The 7,999-nt window shown below is 43.0% G+C and overlaps 2 long non-coding RNA genes across 2 annotated transcripts; one reads left to right on the top strand and one right to left on the bottom strand.

Annotated features, from left to right (window-relative positions):
- Positions 1-266: 266 nt before the first annotated feature.
- LOC125970889 (uncharacterized) lies at positions 267-6,980 on the bottom strand. Its single transcript, XR_007482286.1, has 3 exons — positions 3,993-6,980; positions 3,345-3,476; positions 267-1,684 (listed from the first exon to the last, which is right to left on the bottom strand). It is a non-coding gene; the product is annotated as an uncharacterized lncRNA (long non-coding RNA).
- Positions 2,969-7,104, top strand: LOC125970886 (uncharacterized). Its single transcript, XR_007482284.1, has 3 exons — positions 2,969-3,222; positions 3,351-3,530; positions 6,970-7,104. It is a non-coding gene; the product is annotated as an uncharacterized lncRNA (long non-coding RNA).
- Positions 7,105-7,999: the final 895 nt, after the last annotated feature.

The following is a 7,999-nucleotide window of genomic DNA, read 5'->3' as shown; positions in this document are numbered from 1 at the left end:
GCCTCAGGTTTATGTGGACCATCTCAGTATATAGCATACACGGTAAATGAAAAGAAGATCTTTCAGTATTGTCTGATAAATGTACATAACCCTGCACCCATAACACCACTATTACTATTATTAAGGAAAAAGATCTTAAGACTACTTTAGAAATGCTTTTTTTCCAGGATCACTACAAGAACGTAGTTTACTGTAAAATACAAATCATTGACATTTATGGCAACAGTCAGCACGACAGAGAAAACAAGTTTCTGAGTTGTTTTTAATTCTAAGTTGGGGGACAATACAAGGGACAAGTAGTACATGAACGGGTTCTTAGGAACAACTTACGACAGTCTGCCTTCGGTACAATGGAAGAGTAAAAATTGGTTTCTTTAACAGGGTAGCGCAGATATACCGGATGATTGGAGCAATTTTGAGAACTATCCAGTAGGAGTGGAACCACCGTTTCTCCATGTTGGGGAGTGGCTGAGGCACCGATTTCAAAAAAATTTCCAGGACAACTCCCTGGTGTTTTGTGTAAAATACCGTTCAACATCTCAAAGGTTGGGATGAAAATTGAGACCAGTAGATTCTGAAAACAAAAAGATCTCTGGCAGCCCTCGAAGCTGTCCCGGGAACGGGAAATTTGTGTATCCTAGCTTAAAACCGTTTCCCCAGTGACCAGGATAAAATTGAAGCGAATGAATGGATGGATGATTTCCATTTGAGTCACTGCTCCATCACACAGATTGTGTTAAATATGTAGTCGTATTTGTGTTTACTTTCCTTCGTCCATAATTAAACGTGCAGATAAAAAAATAGGATGACAACTTGTCAAAGACTGACATTTATTCATCTACGCAGTGTTTTATGTCTGGCTAGGTACTCCAAATTAGCTCAGTGTCCCTACGGAACAAGAATGCCGTGGTCTCAGCGCCTGTAAATGTCACATGGCACCATCGCACAGATTTGATGCGTGTTCCGCTGCACCATTGTAGTTTATGGAAGCCATGTTGCATCATGACTGGCTGACGTAAGATGGGCAGAACAAAAGGAAAAGGCTCCTTCCATTTCAGCTCACTGCAGCACTACGCTCTTGGCTAATGTCATTACTTTGCTCACTCTATGTCCCTTGACAAATGCAGAATCCAACTGGCCTAATTCTCATTTGACCACAGACACATTTAGCTGTATGTATTAGCAACATGAATCACAAGAAGCTCTTGAGTAATTGCCGAGGAATTAAAGCAATGTTGAGAATCAAATAAACCGTCTTTGAGGGGATTGTAGTGCAATCTTGCGCAAGTCTGTTGAAAACATCCATAAATCAAAATAAGGAGCAGCAGGATGCGAATCCAGGAACGTGGTGGGTGGTGGTGTTCCTTAGCTTTGGATGAACTGTTGGATCCAGAAGTCTGCTGCTGCCACTATCAGCCTTGCCAGATTCTGGGATACATCTAGGAGCTGGCGCCGTGTCATGATTTGAATTCAGCATGATGAAAAAAGCGGGGAATCAAACTCATATGACTCTCAACCAAACTCACTTTCATTCATTGCCATATTTGCCACGTCAAATGTACTTCATCTTTTTATCTTGATTTGCATCATGCGTTACAGTCAAAATCAATTTGGCGTTAGGGGATGTTTGTTCTCTCTCTCTTCCTGAGAGTTCTCTGCGGGGTTGGTGTACTTTTGACAGCACCTTGGGGAGAGAAGGTATCACATCAACTACAAACATAAGCACTATCCTGAGTCAATGAGCCATGTTAAACTAGACAGGACAGAAGGGACTGACTGCATGTTGAGCTTGAACTATTTATGCTTTAGTAACTTGTGAAAGACAAATAACGATCAAGTACCGTATTTTCCGCACTATAAGGCACACCTAAAAACCTCCAATTTTCTCAAAAGCCGACAATACGCCTTATAATCAGGTGCGCCTTATATATGGGCCGATATTGAGCCACTACAGCAGGCGTGTCCAAAGTCCGGCCCACGGGCCAAATGTATATATCTTATATATGGACAGAGTTTTAAAATGAGCCATTCATCGAAGGTGTGCCTTATAATCCGGTGCGCCTTATTGTGCGGAAAATACGGTATGTTTGACAGACAGCTGTGCAAGGGTTTGCGTCAGTCAGAATTGTGTATACTTCTTTCAAATGTCCATCGATCCATTCTCGCGCCTGTCCGAGTTGCACCACAGGGCACGTATAGGCAAACTGGCATTCATCGCCAAATTCATACCACAGGCCGATTCAATGCCGTGACCTTAATGAAAATAAGCACAATACTGTAGAAGATGAATTGCCCTAAATTAGGGGAGGACTTCAGACTGAAGTTCTAATTTCCTGTTTCCAGGCCAGTGTGATAAAACTAATACGCAGAGGAGTGGTAAAATAGAGGAGGCCTGCGTGGATGTGGCTTAAGCTCTTCATCTATAGACGTTGGCGGAGATAGGATTTCTTTTTTAGTTTGAGGTGCTGAGATAACTCTGGAGGGCGTCCGCAAGACAGAACTTTTTTTTATTATTATTACAAACCCCTAAGTACTCTTTAGAAAACGCTGATAAAGATTCAATAAATGGTCTTTTCAGACGATAGGTGGGGATATTAGGGAAAAAATCTCAGATAAAAATAATCGGAAAATACCCAAAAGTCAATTACCTAGTCTGGCAGCTGGGGGGTCCAAGCATATTTCAGTGGGGGCCAGTGCCCTCGTGCCACCCCCCCTTCCCTCTAGCTACGTCACTGTCTTTAGACATGTGTATCAGATTTTGTGTACCGTGCATTAATCTGAGATTTTGAGGTGTTCCAGCTGCATTGTGAGTGCACATATGCCTTGTCCAGTAGAAGTGTGAGGCAGATCTGCACTCTGCAGACAGACAACTTGGAGATAACCTGGCAACGTCACAGCCTGAGTCAGGTTTGCTATCTCTCTCTGACAGCAGGGCCGTGCGTCACGTCTTACACGCTGCAAACCGGTGAGCGAGGGAGGGGGAGAAGGTGCTCAGAGAGGGAAGCCGGACAGGACGAGAGTTGAGGCTCCTGCAGGATGCCACGGATTATTTAGTGGAGGCGAGTGGGACCCGTGCCAGGGTGACTCGAAAGTGGGAGGAGTTTTAAATATGAAAAGGAAACTTTCCCCTCGAGTATGGAAAACTGAATTACATGAAGGCCATGAGGATGCATATAAATGTATGTGAAGATGAAAAATAAACAGAGACAAGTGCAGGAAGAGGTAAGTTCACAGTTCACTGTACAATGATGCAAGAAAATGTGATTCAAAGAATGTGGCGCAAGGATCATCAAGATACTCAAGTGCACCTCTGCTAATTATAGACATTGTTGTGTGATAATTACATTCAGGCCCATCTCTTTTGAAGAACACATCTTATCCCAGAGGACTTCTCCCCCTCGATGTTGCTCCAAATCAGCAGACAACCGCAAACATGCTTCTCATTACCGAGGGGAAAGCAGGCTGTGAGAGTGCGGCTAAGGAAAATACAAGAAAATATGTGAAATAGGAGTCCTGTGAAAGAAAAACTGGTAATTACTCTTTATATCGGTGACATATCATTTCCGCAGAAATCTCAGTGTTTGTGCAACTCAAATATGTGTGATGTCATAGCAGGGAGCAGGGTGAAACCACTACACAAACTTGACCCAAAAAAGTGAAGACGAGGATGTGCTTGATAGAGTAAAATATGCTCTTATGCGAAATATAATGCAGATAGATGGCAGGAGCTCTGCTGATGCTGGTGGATGAGTGAACCGCAAAAGCTCACCATCTTTAAATTAGGCAAGTCAAAATCAATGGGGGGGCGGAGTCTTCAGTGTCAACCACCAAGCTAGCACCGTAATCATCATTAAGTGTTGAAGCAGCAATCTTATAAGCAAGATGACACTTGATAGAAGAATCATTGTTGCACACTGAAAAGAAAGCTAAATGGAAGAAGGACCTGAATCGTTCATCAATACACAAGAAATGATCTGAATGGAAACAGATACCTTTTTTAGGCCGTAGGACAAACAGGAGGGAATTGGGAAACCTTCATCTAGTTTCTCAGACCAAAGGCCGAGGAACAGGTTTACGGCTGAGGACAGTGCCGCCATTTGTTGCCTTTTTGAGTCAGCGAACTTGCACGGGATTGTGCGTCATCACAACAGCTCAGCGTGTTTACAGTCAACTTGTGCGTCAGTGAATAGGCAGGCGCATGTGAAACCTGCATGGCTAAAATATGAAGTCGAAATGTGCTGCTGCAGCACGACAGAATATCAATTATAATTTACCTACACCGAATTAATGAGCTTATGTTGCCATCTGTCACCAAGCAGAAAATCAAAATCGTATGTATAAGAAGGAAGTGTTGACATGTTTCAACATCAATAAACGACCCTGAACGCTCTGGCAAACAAATCAGCCACTCAGTAATCAGACAAGTTGAGTGTGATGTATCAACAATTTAAACAAGTGGCGGTTATTCCCCTCTGAGATGTCAGTAATCGTGAGGTGAGGAATGCGTCATTAATTCCTTAGCACGTGCTAGAGCCTGGCCACTTTTTAGCGTTATGATACTACTGAGTGCTATTTTAGTGAAGGTACTCCAAATGTAAGAACATGTAAAAAATTTGAATACACAAAAAGGAGCAGTAAAAGGGTCATATTATAAGCCAATTAACTCCGGTAAATTGGATGCATGTGAGTGATTAACAAATATAGATTACTCGTGGGTTTCAAAATCAAAAAGCATTCCCGTCTGAATGGAAAACTGTTTAATGAGTCATAGGGAGGGAGGGGGGTATGCTTTTAAGACGCTGTACAGCAATGCATGTTGAATGAATCCTGACACTCCATTAAGGCTGTTTTCATTCAGAGAACTTAAGAGGTATTGTCCCTATTCAATGAAATATTCATATCCGTAATTTGCATTTTCTTACAAATTAATTCATGCATGAGGACCGCGGTGGCTATTTTAACACCTGAAAATTGTGTTTTAGCTCTTGCGCATACTGTGTAGCAAAGATGCATTGGAGCATGAAGGCAGTTGCTCGAGACTGTTGGCTGGATGATCAAACACAGCTGAAGAATCATCATGATCGGGTGACGAGCGAAAAAAATGAGCTGAGACAGCATCTAAGGAGGAGGCCTAAAGGGAGGAGGAGGAGAATATGTGAAAAATGGCTGTTTATGAGAGGATGGGTGATTACGAGCGGACAAGGTGGAGTGGACATTATGGGGAGAGGGAAAATTGAAAGGACGCGAGGAGTGCCAGAAAAAGGGGGAAAACAAAAAAGAGCCCAATGTGTCCGTTTGCTTTTAAGAACATCTGGGAGCCATCAGGAGGGAAAACGCTGGACTCAGCTGAAAGCTCTCCTGCATGTCCAGCTCACACCTTCCCCCTAAAGACACGAGGAGGAGGAGGGAGGGTGGCTACGGCGCCTTTTACACACACTACTTCCAGAACACTACTTAAAATCCACCCAGCTGTCCTTCCCTTTGTCAACGAAACAATAAGAAGGCTCAAAAACAAACAGGGAATCGGTGATGGGGAGATGATTAAAAATTGGTCGTTTACGAATAATGGAAGCAGTGGCACTCAACACTTGGCTGCATTTTGGTTTTAGTTGAACAATGTTAATGCTAGCTCAAATTAACAGTAGCAAAAGTGTTGCAAAAGCAATAACGCCTTGATACATTAGCACCAGCTACGAGGGGCACACAAGAAGAATTTCAGAGAACCTCCATAGATGGTCATGCACAACTCCTCTACCTCTTTCAGTGGAAAACACAAACAGACGTGGAGTTTCCTGTGTGGTCGCAGCGGTGCGAGCACACGGTGGCAGTCGTCCATGGTTTCACGAAAATGGCACGGCTCATGCGATGGCATTAGCGGAAATGTCAGTCACTCGGTCCCAGTGGTTGTGTAAAGGGCAGAGTTTATTTCTCGATGGGAGCGCTAACTGCTATCCAAAGCCCATGAGTTCCCATAACTGCTCTCCATTTCATTGTAAAACGGGCAGATGGACACGCATGGGTGAACTTTATGTGTTTAGTTCAAAGAAACATCTTTGAAGTCTGATTTTAAACAGATTTGTGGTGTTTACTTTCTGAGGAAAATCAGTTCAGAAGGTTCAAGGGTAGTTGGAAGATAGATTTATAACAGACATATGATGTGAGAAAATACTTTTTTTTGGGGGGGGGGGATAAAAATGAATTAATGACTTACGGTCAATGATAGCACCCAAATATTATCATCAATAGTCATGTTATTCATTTTTGTGAGGTTTACAAAACATGATCAGCAACTGGACGTCAGTAATCATGTCAGGGGCAGAAACCAGTTTTTCTTCATGGCTCATTTGTAGAATGTTACTTTCCAATTTCTGTTTCTAATCAATCTTAGAGGAAACATATTGATATTCAAATTGGTGTCCCTCAATGGAAGAATGGTTCTTAAAAAGGAAAAACAAAGCTAAACAGTGTTAAAATTAATCAAGTAACACGTGACTTAATGGCAATAAGGTTAATTTTCCAAAGTTGTATTCTGCCTTTTAAGAACCATTTAACCATTTACGCACCGATTCTACACAAATTTCCTAAAACTGTGTTGCAAACGTTACAAAATATAAGATGTATCATATTTTCAACTTGCCATTTGCACATTGTCATAAATTATGTAAATATGGCCTACATTCTCGCTCTTTCCACAATGCAACGGAGACCACTCTCCTCTCTGTACAGCATCATCACCAAGCTGCAATGTCGCTTCCTACATGACAGTCGTCAACAAACATTTTTTCTTTTTACCATGTTATCAACGGTTTGACACCACAATAGAGTATTTCTGTTACAGAAAACATCAGAACATCATTAAGTGCCCCTCCCACCACAGCAAATAATCTTTCCACATCATTCCAAGCTGAAGTCTTTGTACTTGAACTAAAGCACTGACCCCGCCTCTCATGAAGACGCTCCTTCCTTTAGCCTCTTTACCAAAAGAGCAATGGCCAAAATGACGACAAGAGGACCGGGAAGAAACTCGGACCACATCCTCATCGTTGTCATCATCAACCAGATGAGGAAAGTCAAACTTGAGTCGTGTCTGTCCCCATCAGGCTGGCTGACAGTCACAAATGCGTCTCTTACTCACTCTGCTCATCAATTATACACAGGCCAAAGGAGCCCTGAGAGGCAGGAGGCTACAAAAGGGCCCACCGCACGCGTCTCCCCCGCCTCGCCACGCATCGCGGCACTCTGCGCTCAGCCCTCATCATCGGTGCTCTCCTGTATTGCTTCAGAGATCAAGAAGCAGCTTGTCATCCTGCCTTTAGCCAACGCAGATATGTGCGCAACATATCACGGTGAGCTGAAGGTTATATAACCTGCTCAGCAATTACACCATTTTGGAACGGCGTACATCTGTGGACTGCTTGGTCATACTCAAAACATGCCATGTTTTATGTAAATGGAAGATGTAATCCTATTGGCTGCTTATTTCCGAAACAACGTCGACACTTGACGTGATTCTCGTGTTACTAACAATACAACACGGGGAGATTTGAATGTGCAAGTTAAATGAAGGACAGCATACAACTGCTGCTTATGACGAAGACAAAGCGAAAGCACTATTACATGATGATACATTATGATGCTAATCCTGACAAGCACAGCTGCTGCGCATCCATTCATGACTGATCCGGACCACAAGTCTTTTCCATATCTGGAAATGCAGCTGGCTTTAGGAGAGCCCATTCAAAGACATGGCTGAAGGAGGAAGCATCCATGCCAGAGTTAGCGTGACATGTCATGTGTGTGTGCGCGTGCGTGAGCGAGCTGGACAGACAACAACCACTACCTTAGGTAATCTGACCTGAGCAGACAGCCAAACACAAACCCGCTGAGTCAGCCGGATCCATCAAGCTTAGGCTAACAGCTTCATTCGCACAAACATGGAGCCTGACAATATTAGTTCTTGTACTTTGCTCATCTCATTTAGGTTTCTATGATTTCATGT

Source organism: Syngnathus scovelli, chromosome 6, assembly GCF_024217435.2.
Source record: "Syngnathus scovelli strain Florida chromosome 6, RoL_Ssco_1.2, whole genome shotgun sequence".
Taxonomy (NCBI): Eukaryota; Metazoa; Chordata; class Actinopteri; order Syngnathiformes; family Syngnathidae; genus Syngnathus; species Syngnathus scovelli.
The sequence above is the reverse complement of the archived record's forward strand: the minus strand, read 5'-3'. Positions and strand labels throughout refer to the sequence as shown.